The sequence below is a fragment of the Coptis chinensis genome, chromosome 7 (assembly GCF_015680905.1).
Source record: "Coptis chinensis isolate HL-2020 chromosome 7, ASM1568090v1, whole genome shotgun sequence".
NCBI lineage: Eukaryota > Viridiplantae > Streptophyta > Magnoliopsida > Ranunculales > Ranunculaceae > Coptis > Coptis chinensis.
Genome location: NC_141462.1, coordinates 50,586,515 through 50,606,238, shown reverse-complemented (window position 1 = coordinate 50,606,238; position 19,724 = coordinate 50,586,515).

Below are 19,724 nucleotides of genomic sequence, written 5' to 3'. Positions count from 1 at the left end.
ATCAATCAATCAATCAAGTGTTTTGCATTCATTCTAATGCAAGCTCACACGAAGATGCATTCCATCAAGTGTGTTGCATTCATTCTAATGCAAGCTCGCTTGTAGATGCGGTCATTCAATCAATCAAGTGTACTAAATTCATTCTAATGCAATATCGCACATAGATGCATTCAATCTAGTGTTTTGGATTCATTCTAATGCAAGCTCACACGTAGATGCATTCAATCAAGTGTTTTGCATTCATTATAATGCAAGCTCACAAGTAGATACGTTAATTCAATCAATCAAGTGTTTTGCAATCAATCTAATGCAAGTTTACAAGTAGATGCATTCAATCAAGTGTATTGCATTCATTCTAATTGATCAGTCCCCAAATATGTATTTTTATCCTCTTATAATGATTAAATTATGTCAAATTATATAATAAAAAATGTACAAAATTCATGTTCTTATCGCTTTTTTTAGGATACAACCTATTCTTGAACAAATACCTCAAATGACGTGATCGAGAGCCAAAATGAGCCTAAAACGGATCTTATGGGACAACGGAGAAAAAGTAAGTGCCAAAAAGTCAACGGTAAAAGTTAACTCAATGGTCCAACAACTCAAAAGCTCAGAAAACACTCCAAGGCTACTAAGACCAAGGACTCAACATTTTGCAAGACATGGATTAAGCACAAAAGTCTCAAAAGAGCAAAGGAGCAAGTTCCCAAAGAGATGGGCTTGGGCCCAAAAGGATTGACCCTATCTACTCAAATAAGGCACAAGATGCTTATTGATTAGGTTACTTGTTGGATAAGATTAGAAGAGGGCAAACTTGTACATCTCTACACATATATAAGTATAGAGATGCCCACAAAATAAGGGAGCTAGTTAACCAATAGATAGACTCTAGTAGGAGTAGGAGATAAGAATTAGTTAATTGTTTTTATTTACTTTTAATTCAATTGTTTTCCATTTTCATTACTTAAACCTTGAAGCTTTGTTGAATCTTGTTGTTTTTCTTCCATTCAAGTTGTGTTATCTTACTTTTCATTACAATAGTTCTTCAAAACATCTTCTAAATCATCATTTACCCAACCAAAGTTGGTTATACTCATTTGAATCAATCAAATGAGTATAAATTGCTAACCAAGTTACCTTTTTCATATCAACATCTTCATGTTTTTCATACCAAAACAACACTTATTTCTATATTTTCATTATTAAAAAAAGAATAGCTAGTTTCAACATCATTATACATAAAAAATCATCCCAAAAACAATAAAGGATGAATAACTTCAAAACCCGAAATTACCACGAATCTCAACATGTCACTAATGCAAGCTCACACGTAGATGCATTCAACCAAGTGTTTTGCATTTATTCTAATGCAAGCTCACATGAAGATGCATTCAATCAAGTGTTTTGCATTCATTCTAATGCAAGCTCACTTGTTTTTTTGTTTTGTTTTTTTGAATGGCAAGCAGGGTTTTTGAGAGATCCCTTACCCCTATTTTATTCATAATAAAATCATAGCTTGGTTACATTCTTATATATTCTTTGCCCTTGCCATCATCATATATAATATTTTTTACATCCTCTGAAAAAGAACTAAGATTAAATTCTATATAACTAACAGTAGGTATGGTAGATGCTAGTATATCTGCTAGTTTATTTGTTTCCCTAAATACATGCATAATGGAAAATTCTTCTAACTGTTCTATCATGTCATGTATCTCTTTCATCATGTGATGTGCCCACCATGGGTGTTGCCTTTTGTTCTTCATGTAAGCTATTACACAAGTCGAGTCTATTTGTGCCCTCATTCTTTGATATCCTTTTCACAATCCAAGTCTCAGCCCTTGTTCAAGCCCTTGCAATTCAATCAAGTCTATTGAATCATAGTCTGATTTGCCATGTGCTGCTGTAACCACAGCCCCATTCTCATCCCGAACTGCTGCTGCCCATCCTCCTTGACTTCCTTGGAGTGTGCCATCCATATTCAAATTTGCGACTGATGAGTTTAGATTACAGGTTGAATCATAAAGAAGAGATAGTGGAAAAAACTCTTTCAATATGCCCATCGGATGCCATGGATCCAACCAAAACTTGGTATCCCTTCCATCTCCGATCTGGTGTTGTGCAATGTGTTCCGCATCCTTCCTGTTCTTCAAGATATTGCGCCATACCCATGAACAGTGATTGGGTATCGTTAACTGCCAAAAGTTTCTGCCCTTAATCAAATTCTGTTTAATCCATTTTACCCATAACGTCTCCTTCCCGCTCACTAGATTCCAAATGTGCTTTAGATTTCCTGCCATATTAGAGGTGCTGATATTCCGAATCCCGAGACCACCTTCTTCATAAGGGAAACACAGACTTTCCCAACTAATAAGTGCATGGGATGTAGCACATTCTGGCCCCGACCACAAGAAGTTTATGCACATTTGATTTATGGTATCGATTGTTTGATGTGGCAACACAAAAGAGGACGTTCAGTAGATGCTCATGTTATTTAGTACTGCCTTTAACAACTGAAGTCTCCCCGCATACGATAGTGCGTGTCCTTTCCATACTTGTATCTTGGTCCTTACCTTTTCTATCAAGGCCACACAATCAGTATTCTTTAATCTTGTTGTTATTAAAGGTAGTCCCAGATATCTCTAGGCAACTCTCCTCTTTGGAAATGAATAATACTCTCGACTTGGGTACATCTTGTCGCATCCATACCTGAGTAAAACATATTGCTTTTCTGTAAGTTAACTTTTTCAGCTTGCTCAGAGTTTCCTTCAGAGCTCGTACTGTTTCCAAGTCTCCATTCATGAATGCAATTAAATCATCTGCGAAAGAGAAATGAGTGATGAGTGGGTTCTTGCATTTATAATGAAGCCTATATTCTCCTTCCTCCACTTTCCGTCTAAGCATTTTAGTGAAAAACTCCATGACCAGAACAAATAAATATGGTGACATTGGGTCCCCTTGCCTGATTCTTTTCTCTCCAAGTGTTACTACCTGGTCCTTTGATTTTTGTTTACATTCATTCTCCTCCTCTATTGCAACTTTGATGTACTTTCTTGTTATCACTCTTTCCTGTGTAATGAGTTCTTGGTCCAATGGCTGACTCTGTAACTGAGTTTGTACTCCTTCTAGTTCTCTTTCCGCTTCTACTTTCCTTGTGCACGCCTTTCCTTTCTCTCTGTTCCAGCTGATTAAAGCATTCTTGACATTCTTTAGCTTTTTTGTGAACATGTACATTGGATTTCCTACCACTGAAAACCCCCATGCATCTTTAACCACCTAAAAAAAGCCCTTCTCATCAATCCAATAATTAAAGAATCGAAATGACTTTTTACATTGACCTTTGGTTCTTATTGTTTCCACCACCATTGATGAATGATATGATGTTGCTCCTGGGTTTTTAAAGGTTGCTTCTGTATCTCCAAACTCATTTATCCACTCCGCATTGACCATGACTCTATCTAGTTTCCTCCATAGCCTGACTGTTTGCTTATTATTCCATGTTAAGAAGTTCCTGGAATATTTCAAGTCGACTAAACCAGCCATTGTTACACAATGCATCAAATCTTGGAAGTGGTGCAGTCTTGTCTCCATTCCTCCTACTTTTTCTTGCCCATTCAGAACTGAGTTAAAATCCCCAATTATAATCCATGGCTTCTGTACTTTACCCGATAACTTAATCAAACTCTTCCAGAGCTCTCTTCTCTTATTTCTATCATTTGATCCATAAACCATTGTTATTACAAATGTTTTCCCATTCATCAGTTCAGCATCCATGGTTATACTCTATTCATCTTTCTCTATAGTGTTCATGTTACAATTATGTGGGTTCCAACAGCACCATATCCTTCCCAGTTCACTATACTTGTAGTTATGTTCCACCATCCATCCATTACAGCAGCCATTAAGGACATCTTTCATTTTTGCTTGCTTCACTTTCGTTTCAATCAGTCCAAACACACTTAATTCTTTCTGCCTTATCATGTCTTTCACCTCAAACTGCTTAAAAACTTTGTTTAGGCCCCTTACATTCCAACATCCTATACCAATCATCAGATATTTCTTTTAGGATTAGAGTGGTCGTACTTTGCAACCACTATGTTAGATTTCCCATAATTTGGAATCTGAGTGTTACTTGCCTTCGCTATCCCTTCTGGTCCTTGTTTCCTTATGCTTGTTTCACCTCTGTCTCTATTCTGACCAGCTGTGTTTATCTCATTTCTGATTTTTTCTTTGTTCTGCCCTTCCTTCTCTTTCTCTACAGTTGCGTCCCTATCTTGCATTACTACCATATTAGGATCCAAGGGTTTATTGGCGATGCCTTTCCCTTTCTGCTCTCCCAAATTCTTTGCTTCTGTATGCTCGAGTGTCTCAATATCCTTCCTTCTACTGCCCTTATCTTGCTCTGAAGTTTGTGGGCTATTGCTACCACTTTCTTTTTCCCTGGACTCCCCTCGTGTTGTTGTACCCACCTTACTTTGTGTACATTGCTCATTAGGTTGTAACTTCCCTTGTAGCATGCGAGCTTTGCATTTGTGTCGTCTGCTTGGTGACTCCCACCCCGCTTCTTCCTCGACATTGCGTACTTCTTGGACCTCCTCTTGTTATGCTGCTACTTCCTTGTTTGGGCCACTCTCTTTCTGCTGAGTTTTTTTTCTTCTGTACCCTTTCCTCCTCCTCCTTCGTTGGAGCACTCGTTCTCTAAATCCACACTTTGTAAGTTTTTTCTGCTTCCTCTCTCACCCTCTTAGGGCATCGCTGATCCGAGTGCCCAAATATCTTGCACTCCTTACATCTGGGGGGTTTCCAGTTGTACTCAAAATCCACTTTATACACTCTCCTTTGGTCAAGAATCATCGGCACTCCTTCTGGATACGAGCAGTCTGTATCAATCTCTACACACAATCTCGCATAGTTAGTCCGCGTCATATTCTCCATTAGTCGATCTGTGAACATTGGAATACCCACGGCACTCCCAACTTGGTTGAAGCCGTCTTTGTTCCACATTTCCATTGGCAATCCTTTGACCACCACCAAAATTGGAATGGTCTTTAATTCTCTCATTTCTACTTCAACAAAGGTTCTCCATGGCCTAACCACAAACAACTGACTGGCAATGTGGAACGATCCTACCTCTAGCACCGCCTGCCTCTTTTCCTCCTTCTCAAACTTGAACGTAAACATCACATTCCCATATGGTTTCATGACAAAGTTTTTTATCCTCCACGTTCTACTTACAACGTCCTTCACAAAGTTATAACTTAACCTTTTTCCAACAAACGATCCAACAATCAAATTTTCAAATTTTTTGTTGTATTCTGAAAACTGCGAGGTGGTGACTTGAATGACTAGTTTGCCATTCACAATGGTTGGGGGGACGTATGATAAAGCTGCACTTCCTACAGCCTTCTTCACAATGATATCTGCCCACGTGCTTTTAGTAGCCCCATTGTCCAGTTCCATATTACCACTTTTAGCATTGATCACTGGCTCAGTCATAACCACTAACTTGGCTTTGATAGTTTCATCTTGCGTCTTGCGCATATCTGATGAGTTATTCTTCTATATCTCTATACTTCGAGATGCTTCTTGCTGCTCTGTTTCCACATCATTGAACTTCGCTGTGTCTGCCCTTATACCACTCTTTTTGTCAGATCCTAATTTCTCAGATCTTAGTTTTGGGTTTGCATTGCCGTGTTTTGGATTACTGCTCCAGTTTCTCCTTTCTCAATGTGTAGCCCGCGTGTTCCAGTGATGGTTCCCTCATGTGTGATGCCAATAGTCAGGTTGACATCTTCTTCCTCCTCTCGAAGGTTTTACAAGTCATTGTGTATCATGACCATTCTTCTTTGAATGAGTCTTTCCAATGATCCTTTCCCATAAAGCTTCTCAAACTCACTTTCTTGTTTCTCTGATTCCTCTTCATCTGTGACACCCCTAGAAGGTGTTCTATGGGATGCGCTCTCATTCTCTCGTGTTTTTTCTCTCTCCATTTGAATTTTTTCTGTTTTTTGACTAAATGACTAAACTGCCCCTAGTGATATAATTGCCCACTAAAGGTTGCCATTAACAACTAAACTAAGCTTTATTCTTTAAAAAAACTAGGATATGAACAACCATTCATTCAATCAAGTGTTTTTGCATTCATTCTAATGCAATCTCGCACGTAGATGCATTCAATCAAGTGTTTTACATTCATTATAATGCAAGCTCCTATGTATATCCATTCAATCAAGTGTTTAGCATTCATTCAATCAATCAAGTGTTTAGCATTCATTCAATAAATCAAGTGTTTTGCATTCATTCTAATTGATTAGTCCCCAAATATGCATTTTTATCCTCTTATAATGATTCAATTATGTCAAATTATATAATCAATAATGTACAAAACTCATGTTCTTATCGCTTTTTCAGGATACAAGCTTATTCTTGACCAAATACCTCAAATGACATGATCTAGAGCCAAAATGAGCCTAAAAGAGATCTTAAGGGACAAATGATAAAAAGTGAAAAAAGTCAACTGTCAAAGTCAAAGTCAACAGTTGAAGTCAATTCAAGGGTCCAACAACTCAAAAACAAGGGAAACACTCCAAGGCTACAAAGACCAAGGAATTAACCATTTGCAAGACAAGGACTAAGCACAAAAGTCTCAAAAGACCAAAGGAGCAAATTCCCAAAGACATGGGCTTGGGCCCAAAAGGCTTGACCCTATCCACTTAAATAAGGTACAAGAAGCTTATTGATTAGGTTACTTGTTGGATAAGATTACTAGACGGCAAACTTGTACATCTTTACACATATATAAGTATAGAGATGCCCACAAAATAAGGGAGCTAGTTAACTAATAGCTAGACTCTAGTAGGAGTAGGAGATAAGAATTAGTTAATTGTTTTTATTTACTTTTAATTCAATTGTTTTCCATTTTCATTACTTAAACCTTGAAGCTTCGTTAAATCTTGTTGCTTTTCTTCCAATCAAGTTGTGTTATCTTACTTTTTATTACAATAGTTCTTCAAAACATCTTCTAAATCATCATTTACCCAACCAAAGTTGGTTATATTCACTTGAATCAATCAAATGAGTATAACTTGCTAACCAAGTTACCTTTTTCATATCAACATCTTCATGTTTTTCATACCAAAACAACACGTATTTCAATGTTTTCATTATCAAAACAATAATAGCTAGTTCTTAACATCACCATACATCCAAAACCATCCCAAAAATAAGAGAGGATGAACAACTTCAAAACCCCAACTCACCACGAATCTCAACATGTCGCTAATGCAAGCTCACAAGTAGATGCATTCAATTAAGTGTTTTCTATTCATTCAATCCATCAAGTGTTTTGCATTCATTCTAATGCAAGCTCACATGAAGATGCATTCAATCAAGTGTGTTACATTCATTCTAATGCAAGCTCTCTTATAGACGCGTTCATTTAATTAATCAAGTGTTTTGCATTTATTCTAATGTAATCTTGCACGTAGATGCATTCAATCAAATATTTTGCATTCATTCTAATGCAAGCTCGTTTGTAGATGCGTTAATTCAATTAATCAAATGTTTAGCATTCATTCTAATGGAAGGTCACAAGTATATGCATTCAATCAAGTGTTTTTCAAGTTTTTATTTTTTATTTTTTTTTTAATTGGTAAGCGGGGTTGTTAACGGGGTCCCCTACCCCTTTTTTAAAAATAATAGAAAATAAAAAAGGAAATTACAGTCTCTCATACTCTTTCCCTATTACATCATCGTATATAATTTCTTACATCATGAGGAAAGGAACTTGGCCTGATCATTGCATATGGATCTGATGTAGTGGATCAGCTAACGTGTCCATAACATGAAAACCCCTTTCTTCTGTGAGAAAAGCGCTGGCAAGCCCTTAAGGGCGTTCTTCCCCCATTCTGCTATCTCTCTGGACACCCCCGCATATTTGCTGCCTACCATAATTGTACCCTTGTTGGTTACAAGTTTTCCTTCACTGGTTCCTGCACCCTCTCCTTTCTAGTCACTGTACCCGATGTCTCAGTAGTCACAGTCTTCTGTATTGCCCTTGCCCTGATCATATGCCTCCTAGGTGGCGTTTCCCAGCCATCCTTCCTAATCTCAGTTGTACTCAACTGTTCCTGATTCACCTACGTCTGAGTCATCCCCTCTTGGACCATTTCAACCCCTTGAACCACTGGCGCAATCCCTGTCTCCGTCCCTGGCTCTTTTTCTTCACTACTTTCCTCGACCTCTTTTTATACTGAATTAACAAGATCTAATACTTCTTTAGGAATCTCCCCTTTCTCAGCTCCTTCCCTTTCATATAATATCCCATGCTCAACATCTTTTTTCTTAAGCCAAAAACCCTTTCTAGGATCTGAAACCACCTTGACATTCTTAGTGCATTTTTGTGTAGAGTGCCCAAAAGTATCAAAACAAGCACACCATGTTGGCCTCCAATTGTACTCAAAAGTAACATTAAATTTTCTCCGTTCATCAATCACTATAGGCACTCCATCTGGGTAAGAACACTCTGTATTAATTTCAACACACACCCTCGCATAAGAAGTTCGTGATTTGCTCTCAGTGAGTCTATCCACAAACAGTGGATTACCAATGATACTACTAATCTTGCTAAACCCCTCCTTGTTCCACATTACTAATGGCAAATTTTTTACAATCACCCAAATAGGTAGTGTCTTTAAATCATTCATCTCATTCTCAACAAACAACTTCCAAGGCCTAATGACAAATAACTGGCTAGCAATATGAAAACATCCAATTTCAAGAACCTCTCGCCTATCCTCTTCCTTGTCAAACTGGAATGTAAACATCTTTTCACCATATAAGTTCATCTTGAAGTTCTTAATGTTCCAAATCTTAGACACTGTTTCTTTCACATAATTGTAACCCAATCTTCTTCCTACAAACTGCCCGACAACAAAGTGTTCATACTTCTTGCATTCATTCAGAAACTGGTCACTTTGGACATGAATAACAGGTTTACCATCCACCAAAGTGGGTGGCACAAAATCTAATGTTTCCTTACCAATCGAGTTGCTGTCAAGCATCTCTGCCCATGATTTCTTTATGGTTTTATCTTCCTTCATAACTTGATTCTTCTCACCCAAGCTTGGCTGTTGACCTATAATCTTTCCAACATTCTTTGTACTTGTGTTCCCGTCTGCTATAGTTCCACATAATGTCACAGTATCGCTGCCACCATGACTGTGCACCATTGGAGAGTCCAAAGATGATTTTACCATACCTTTTTCATTTTTTGGTAGTTCTGCTGCTGGTAGGTATGCTGGACTCATCTGTTCGATTCCATCCCCTCAACTGTGCTTCACTTCAGAGGATGAGTCGTTCATGGTTTCTTTACTGCTGTTTATGGTTGATGGCAGAGACTTTGTACAAGGGTATGCTCCTTCCCTTAATCCAAAGACAATATTAGTAACTTGTTTGAATTCAAATTCACCATCTTTTTGACTCTTAGTTACTGTAGTACAAACTAGTTTTGGACTTCCAGATGGCTTCAAACCCTTTTTCTTCTCCAAGAGGTTGCCTTCATGGATTAGTGCTTTATCCACGTTCTTCAAGTTGTCTCCATCCTCCATAATTGCAAGATCCAAAATTTTAGGATCTGATCTTATGACTTCAGCGTGACCTCCATGTGAGCCTTGCTTGAGCAAGTCCCCATCTTTTTGATGTTTCAGGCTATCTTCGTCTCTGATTGTGATAACTTCAGTAGTAGTTACTCCCTATGCTTCAGGAAAGAATCTTTGATTAATAATAGATCGTAGGTCATATTGCTATCTTTCCTTTTCTTCTATAGAACCCGACACACAATCAGTTTCTTCATTACAACTCAATACATAATCTAGTGCCTCTTCCTTGATCTTGCGGCCTTCTTGATTAATTTTCTCCTCTCCTTCACTTGCGAATTGATCCGAATGGATCTTCAACATTCTTTTTCTCAACAATCTTTCCAGCGAACCTTCCCCAAAGTGCGCTTCCACCGCTGCTTCCATCTCCTCCTCTTCTCTTCATCATCACTAACTCCAATAGAGGAAGCCCATCTCTCTCTAGTGCCACCAACAGTTGAGTTTAATTGACCTAATTTCATGAAAAAAAAATCGACCTAAAATCTAATTTATGTGCAAAAGACCGAAATACCCCAAAGGCTTAAAATCTCCCCTTATTTGCCACCATTAGACTTAGTACTTAAGTTTATTTTAATCTAATTCAAGCTCACAAGTAGATGCATTCATTCAATCAATTAAGTGTTTTGCATTTATTCTAATTGACCAGTCCCCAAATATGTTTTTTTATCCTCTTATAATTATTCAATTATGTCAAATTATGAAAACAAAATGGAAAGACAAAAGGTGGTCTGGAATGCGTGGAGATCTGAGTTAGATGGGGCACATATGTATGGCTTATATTGTTTTGAAACCCCCATTATTCTAATTCTTAATAACATTTATTAAGTGCTTTTAAGGGTTGTATTAAAAAAAAGTTAATTAATTATCAACTTATTTAGAAATTTAAAACTTTTGGAGCCTCTTCTTAAATGATATTTTAATTTTAAATATTTGGTCATTTCCTTATGAAATCCATCAGAAGAGTAACGGTAAAGAAAAATGATATTCAAAATGGGATAGGAGGGGTTTCAGTTTTATAATGATGTCAATGAAATTTGGTAATTAAGGTGTTTCTGAAAGAATGCTAAAGAGATCGGCTGCAATTGTGAGCTTTAATTAATAGTCGAAAAACCGTTTAAGACTTTTCAAGAGTATGACGACTGACGAGTGCACAACTCCACGTTGCCCTCTCAAAACTCAATAAGTAGCACATGTTAAAGGGTTAAACTCAAACGTTGCAAGATTCTCTCTCTCCTAGTAGTTTAATTTCCATTTTTTCATCCTCAAATAATCACAAATCATCAATAATATCTACTTATTTTCATTTCCATCATTTGAACTCCTCCAATCAGATTCATTTAGCAACATGGGATTCTTCTCCACATTCCTATGGCTTTTGTGCTAATCCTATCTCTTTAAAATGTATTGCTTTTTGCTTTTTGGATAAAAGGATTAACAAGCAGGTTTCTCGCTACTCTCTCATCAATTTTATTTTATTTTTTAAAATGTTTGAGATTCATCATCTCTTAAAGTTAAATCATCATCATCTAAATGCCAGTTAGTGCATAGTGATGTACTTTTATGTTCAACTTTCATGTTTGACATCCGCCATAGCTTGATCCTTCCATTGGATTGTTAGTAGTTTGATCTTCTTTGCTCAATTTAGTTTTTTTTTCTGATTAACAATTTACGATTTTTAAAATTGTCCATGTCATCCCTTCTGAATTCTACAGGTTGCAGAAAATGTACGTTTTTGCTGATTAAAGTCTCAAGAAGCACTCTTTGGGATAAAATCCATATCAATAAAGGTTCGAGGGGTCCTTTTTTCCTCATTGCTAATTTAATAATTAAGGCAAGTAGGCGACATGTAGTTGAACTTAGTGACTCGACACATTTGTTGCCTCCTTATGTAATTGTGTTAGCGAACTCTAACATTGATGAAACAACTTTTTGCATTTTGTGACTCTCACATTACTGATATATTATTATTATTATTTTCTTTTCAGATTAGCTCTGGCCAATCTTGGTATGGTGTTGCATTCCCTGCTTTTGTGATTTTTGGCTGTCTATCTTTAATTGGCTACAAAAGTTTCTACATGCTAATCTGAACTTGCTGTCACATTCTTGGTTATGTTGTGAGAGAATAAACTTCTTGGATGGAGGACTTTCATCATAGATTTCAGAGGTAAACTTCTTGCTTCATTTGGTTTGCATTATGCTCGCGAGTTAAACCTTTTGTTCCTTATAAATAGTATATCTTCTAACTTGTTGCTCTCGCAAAACTTTTAATTTACAACCTCTTTATCCATCGCCAGCTCTCAAAATTTCCATTAGCTTATAATTGAGGTAGAGTTCATCTTTTTAAAACGTGGTAATTAAATTTGAGGATTGGGCAATTTGAGGATTAATTTTGTTTTACTTGAATGTGTATAGGTTCAATTTAAAGGGGATGTGAGGTTTTTGACTTGGTTTATTGAAACTCTATTTTGTAACATAGAAATGGGTCATTTTTCTTGATCGACAAAGCAGAGAACAAATTGAGCAGTGGGGCATTCTTTCTGGGTATTTCGTGTCACCTAAGTAACCAATTTTAATTCTTTGCAAATATTAATGTCGCTTTTTAATTGATGTCACAACATCACGTAGGTATACAATTGCTTATTAGTTATTACAATGTAGAGTAACAACCAATTGCTTAGAATTGTAAAAGTAGTTATTTCATTGTTTTTTTTTTATTCCAGTTTAGCATTCTGTTCTTGCATTCAATCATATATTTCAAGTGTGTTTTGTTGTCATTTGGCTTAATTAGCTTGCTTGAGCGTTTAATGCCACTTTTTAATTGATGTCACGACGCCACATAGGAATCCAATTGCTTATTAGTAATTACAATGTAAAGTAACAACCAATTGCTTAGAACTATAAATGTAGTTATTTCTTTATTTTTTTTTATTCCTGTTTTGTATTTTGTTATTGAATTCAATCATATATTTCAAGTGTGTTCCGTCGTCATTTGGCTTAATTAGCTTGCTTGAGCGTTGCACTTCTTTGTTAGAGCTCCCTATCCTCATCCAAATGTGTATGTATTAGAAAGTTAAGGAATTTTCATGTAGTGAAGACTAATCACCCAAGTTACATTGACACGGGCACGTGTATCCATTTCCGACATGGATGGTGTGTCCATGTAACATAGCTGATATAACTATTGTTTATGCGAGAAACAATTTAAACATTGATAAATTTTGAGAGTATTTAACTCTGAAGATGGAATGATTTGTTTGACTTTTATAATATATTTTTCAAATTGTCATATTGCAGGTATTAGCAAGCAAATAAGCATTTGCAAATTAATTTTATGTAGGTCTATGTAGATTTTCAGCATTTGAAACCATCAACTATTTTTTATAAACTTTGACTTAGTGTTTATGCATGCCATTCCTTTATACGTTGAATCCTTTAAGAAATAGTTTTCATTTAGCAAATGAAGTCTTTTGTACTAACCTTTGTGGATTTTTCTTTAAATTATATACGATCTTCTTCTGTTAAATTCAAAAGTAGTTGCTTATTGATATGGAATCTATGTAGTAATGCCATTATTAGCAGGTTGCCTTCTATGGTGAATCACCCAATTTGTGCTATTACGAATTCTTATTCCAATCGTATTGAGAATATACCCAAGATTGAGTGCATGGTAGATTAATGACAAGCTAACTATAAGGACACCATGATGACAATTTACAATGTGACTAAGGAACATATCTTACTATAGAGAATGTACCCAAGATTAAATGTATTATAGATTAAATCTAATTAGAAGTCGGCAAGATGCATTTGTGAATAGGCATTGTGTTTCTTTTTCACATTACTGTATATAGGAAAAAGTTATGGAAAGCAAATAGTTTTTACTTCTACCTCACACAGCAACCATTTGCTTATGGATTCAACATCCAGCTTTTGTTTTCCAAGAAAATGGCCATTTCCCATGGGTTTTTAAGTTGGAAGCCTTACCTTTGTTTGATACATATTTTTAAACTGGAAAAACCATGTGCTATACCCATTTAACTTGTATACTAACTCTTTTAATAAGTAATTGTTGGAATATATAATGCATATATTGCATATATCTAAGAGTAATTATTGCTTCAGTTTTTCGTAAGAAGAAAATGATTGCTCGACTTTAAGAAGCACATTTTTTAGTATGAAATTTCAAACTCCAATGATCTGTTTTGGCTATTATAGTTTAGTCTTACACTTCTAACAATGTCACTTTACTAATCTACATAATTATTTTCCAGTGTGTTGTTATTGAAGAAGCACTTGCTGGCTGCCAAAGTTGCACATATAAGGTAAGTGTTTTGACTTTTGGTATTCAGTGTTTGTTCTATTTTTCATGTTAAAATAAGGTGGTGTGGGTGGCATGTCCATTCTATAAAGAATTGACCCAAAATGCAAGTTGTCATACTATATGCCCATGCGTTCCTAATTCCTTCTCAAGAAACTGTCTTCTCCAAATTACATGAATGTGTTGCGGCTACTATGCTGACTGAAAACCTTTCTGTTAGTGCTTCATTATTATTTGATTCACAAATTACTTTTACCACTCTACTTTGCAATGTGGATGCTTTTTGGATAGAGTGTGAGGCCATGGTGCTAATAATTTAGCAGACCATGACTTCTCATGCGGAATGCATTCCTTAACTTCCTCACACACAAAGTTTATGTCCTATTATTGTTTTTTTTTTCATTTGTGTATTTCTTTTGTTTTCATTTGTTTATGCCAAAAAGTAAACGGTCAAAGTCAACTCAAGGGTCCAAAAACTCAAAAGCTCAGCAAACACTCCAAAGCATCAAGGACCAAGGACTCAACCTTTTGCAAGACAAATACTAAGCACAAAAGTCTCAAAAGGCCAAAGGATCAAATTCCCAAACACATGGGCTTGGGCCTAAAAGGCTTGACCCTATCCACTCAAAGAAGGCACAAGAAGCTTCTAGATTAGGTTACTTGTTGGATAAGATTAGAGGATGGCAAACTTGTACATCTTTACACTATATGTGTAGAGATGCCACAAAATAAGGGAGCTAGTTAAAATAAGGGAGCTAGACTCTAGTAGGAGTAGGAGATAAGAATTAGTTAATTGTTTTTACTTACTTTTAATTCAATTGTTTTCCATTTTAATTACTTAAAGCTTGTAGCTTTGTTGAATCTTGTTGCTTTTCTTCCATTCAAGTTGTGTTATCTTGCTTTTTATAACAATAGTTCTTCAAAACATCTTCTAAATCATCATTTACCCAACCAAAGTTGGTTATACTCATTTGAATTAATCAAATGAGTATAAGTTGCTGATCAAGTTACATTTTTCATATCAAGTTCTCCAAGTTTTTCATACAAATACAACACTTATTTCCATGTTTTTCATTATAAAAACAATAATAGCTAGTTCTCAACATCATTATACATAAAAAACCATCCCAAAAACAATATAGGATGAACAACTTCAAAACCCAAACTCACCACGAATCTCAACATATCACTAATGCAAGCTCATACATAGATGCATTCAATAGAGTGTTTTGCATTCATTTAATCAATCAATTATTTTGCATTCATTCTAATGCAAGCTCACACGGAGATGCATTCAATCAATTGTTTTGCATTCATTCTAATGCAAGCTCGCTTGTAGATGCGTTAATTCAATCAATCAAGTATTTTATATTCATTCAATCAAGCAAGTGTTTTGCATTGATTCTAATTGATCAGTCCCCAAATATGCGTTTTTATCCTCTTATAATTATTCAATTATGTCAAATTATATAATCAATATTGTACAAAACTCATGTTCTTATAGGTTTTTCATGATACAAAGCCTATTCTGGACCAAATATCGCAAATGACGTGATCTAGAGCCAAAAGGAGCCTAAAAGAGACCTTATAGGACAACTGAGAAAAAGTGCCAAAAAGTCAGCAGTTAAAGTCAACAGTCAAAGCCAACTCAAAGGTCCAAAAAATCAAAAGCTCAGGAAACACTCCAAGGCTTCAAGGACCAAGGACTCAACCCTTTGGAAGACAAGGTTTAAGCACAAAAGTCTTAAAAGACCAAAGGATTAAATTCCCAAAGACATGGGCTTGGGCCCAAAAGGCTTGACCATATCCACTCAAAGAAGGCACAAGAAGCTTCTAGATTAGGTTACTTGTTGGATAAGATTAGGGGAGGGCAAACTTGTACATCCCTACACATATATAAGTGTATAGATGTGATAAGAGCCCAAAACTATAGTTTTAACCCCTTAACAATAATATTTTTTGACCAATTATACGAGTAATAAATAAGAGTTAATGTTGATTATGTGTTTTTATGTATTTCAGGCATTGAAGTCTACTATGTGCAGAATTGTATAAAGGAGCAAGGGTTGGTTGCTAAGAAGTTCTGTGATTAAAGGCCAAGATTCAAGGAGAAAAAACCTTTATAAAGCCCGGTCAGACGCTGAAAAGTCAGAGTCAACGCGGGCAGAAACAACACACAAAAATCAGTAGAACTTCCAAAGATCTTATCTTTGGACTCATGCCTCGGAATTGGGCCTACCTTATGTCAAAACGACCGGCTCGGAAAAAGATTTCCAATGGTACAAGCCTTGTCCCAATCAGAGGAGAAAAAGTAGACGAAAATCCTACTGAAGTTAGATCCAGCTGAATAGGGCCCTGTGGACTGAAGAGATTGGGTTTTGGGCTCGATTTTCCGACCCAAAACATGGATCCTCAGCCCATGCACAAAAATGTGGATCTGGTCTCTTCCATTTCAACACACAAGACTTAGCTTTTAAGTATCAATTAGCTTAGGATAGAAGGTAGCCATTAGAGAATAATCTAGATCTAGTTTTGAGTTTTTAAATTAGCAAATTAATTAGTTTTCATTCCATTAATTAGTTTCATTCCTTGTTTTAGATTAGTTATTGGAATCATTGTTTATCATTCATTAGATAAATAAAATAGTTAGTTCTTGATAATTTCGATTTTGTTATTTAAAATTGCTTAGATTTAATTTCAATTCTTGTTTGTTAATGATTTCTTAGTTGTTAATTTAGATTTCAATTATTGTTTAGTTGAATTTAATAAAGTTAGAATCTTTATATTATGTCTTATTCAATTTCGATTGGAAATGAGAGCATAATGATTCTAGGCTAAACCTCCATTAGAGGGGGTTGAAGAAGCCTTGCTGAAGCTTGATCGTTGTTAACTTAGAAATCGTCGTGATAATCTATTCAATTCTAGAAAGTGATTAGTTCACCATGAGAATGGGTTTGGTTGCTTCACATGCTAGTTATTAATTGGTAGAGATTGTCATGTATAATTAAGGATTAGAAATACCATTTTGATATGCGAAAGCATGGAAATTTGGATCACGACGAATCTTTGTTAGTTGATTAAGTCGAGTTAAGGTGGAATCAATCCCCCCCTAATTCCTTATCATATAGTATCAATTTAGCATTTTCGTAGTTGAATTAGCGTATCTTGTTATTTGAATTTGCATCGTAGTATAATCCCACCATTACTCTCATTAGACTTTGGATAGATTTGCAATATTAGAAAACATTGAATTCTAAAGAACTAGGAGTGGAACGAATCTTCTATTCCAACTCTATTTCAATAGTATCGAGAGTAGAAATCTTTGATAAGAACTGTCTTCGTATAAGTTTTAATTCTACTTGCGTATGAATTTTATCATTTATTCGTGAGTAGAGTTAATCAACATTTTACGGTTATCAAATGGCGCCGCTACCATCTTAGTTCCCTTTAGTATTGTTTTCTTTAGAATTGTTAGTTTTCCAAAGTCCCATAACCCACCCACCCTTGTTTGATTCTCACTGTAGTTGTCCGTTTCAGCACTGAAAATTTTCCTCGCAGAATTACACAGAGAGCAACCCACGCCCTGGGTAAGCTAAATTGGAGCGCCACTCACGCCCAAATGCCTGGAACTCCACTTTTTAGCTGAGCGCGACCCGCGCCTTGCCAAGGTAAAACATGAGCGCCCCCCACGTTGAAGTGCCTGGACCTTGAGTTTTTCCCTGAGCGCGACCCTCGCCCTACCAAAGCTAAATTAGAGCACCACCCGCGCCCTACTTAGGCCTATTCTGAGCGCGACCTGCGCCCTCTGCTGAAACTGCCCGATTTCCACAGGTGTGTTTCATACTTCCATTTGTTTCAAGGTTTTCAGTGTTCTAACTTGTTATACACACTGAGCACATGTAAACAAGACACTATTCATAAGCGAAGCAAGGAAACATTCAGGTACTCTTTTCTTCCACACCTCGCATCTCCTGTTAGAGGTTCATACTAGCGTATCAGGATTGTTTGGAGTGTTGTTGTGTTTCGTTAAGATTGGTCTTAGCCTTCTATGAGATTAAGGTCAAGCTGAAGAAAAACGTTTAACGTAATCAACCGGCAACGTCCACAAACACGCCTTTCTAGTATACCACTCAATACACCTCTAGCTAGCATACCACACACACTACCTGAAATAATGGCCGAAGAAAGAGAGTCTTATCTCTCGGACTTTTACAAAGCCTTGAATGATAGCCCTAAATCTTGCATCATTCTATCAGACCCAATGGGGGATTTCTGAATCCCCCCAAATATATTTAATTTGTTACCCATTTTTTATGGGTTAGACCATGAAAAACCTTATCAGCACATGCGTAGGATTGACCAAGTCTTTACTACATTCCACCTCCTATGGTTGGTGCGGAACAAATTAAACTGAGGGTGTTTCCTTTCACCTTAGCCGATAAGGCGGCGTCTTGGTTAACTGCCCAAGCGCCTAATTCTGTGGACTCGTGGGCTAAACTTGTTCAACTATTTATGGAACATTTTTACCCACCGCTGAAGATCGATGAAATGCTTTCCATGATTTATTTCTTTCGACAGAATCCTCATGAATCATTTTCGGAGGCTTGGAATCATTTCACCGATCGTCTTATAGAGTGTCCACACAATAACCTAACGAAAGACACGTTAGTTCGTGCGTTTTTCGAAGGACTTCTACACCACCATAAAGAAGTCCTTGACATAATGAATGGGGTTAGTTTCCTAAGTAAAGGAGCCTCAGAGGCTTATAAATTTTTAGAAGATCAAACTAAGCATAATAATAACTGGGGGGCTAGTGATGATATCTCCCGCAACGCTAGTTCTTCTACAACAGTAAAGGTCGCCGGTATGTTTGAGATGAAACCCGATCCGGAACTTAAAAATTTAATCGAATCTCTCACTAAAAACGTAGAGGCTATTTTTGTTCAACAAACGCCTATCCCTGTCATGAATATCAACTCCAATCCATTTAATTTCTGTTTGAGTCCTGAGCACCCAGACTCCTATTGTCCTCTCGCCTATGAACAACAACAATCACAACAAGATAACGTTTGTTCCATTAATAGCGAACCTAATGCAGCTTGGCGACAAAACCCCAACTTCGGTTGGCGAAATAATCAACAACCTCCAAGGTTGTTTAACCCAAATGTTAGGCTAAAAACAATTACAACCAAAGTCCACCAAGGCAAAGACAAGGTCAGGGTAATTATAATTATAACAACCAAGCTCAACCACGACAAGGACAAGGTCAGGGTAATTATAATAATTATAACAATAATAATTATAATACTAATAGAGGTATCATTCTGGTAAATAATAACTATCAAAATCCACCCATTAATAATCAACGTGAAATAGTTCCTATCACACAACCTATAGCTAACACTCCTCCACAACTAGATCGTTTTGATACCTTTATGCAATCTCAACAACAGATTTTACAAGCTATCCAACTTTCCTTATAGTAGTTAGCACAAGAGAAAGTACAACCCAAAAGTGTGTTTCCAGGTCAAGCGACACCTAATCCTAAAACACCAAACACAGCCTTTGAGGTAAACGGTAATACTAGTAACAAAAATGCAAACGTAGGTGAGATAAATTCCATCACCACTCTCCGTTCTGGTAGAGTGGTTGATAACAAAGTAACTATGTCTATAGTTACCCCACCAGTAGTACCTACACCAGATATTGCACTAGATACTGAAACAGAAACTAAAGATCCTACCAGT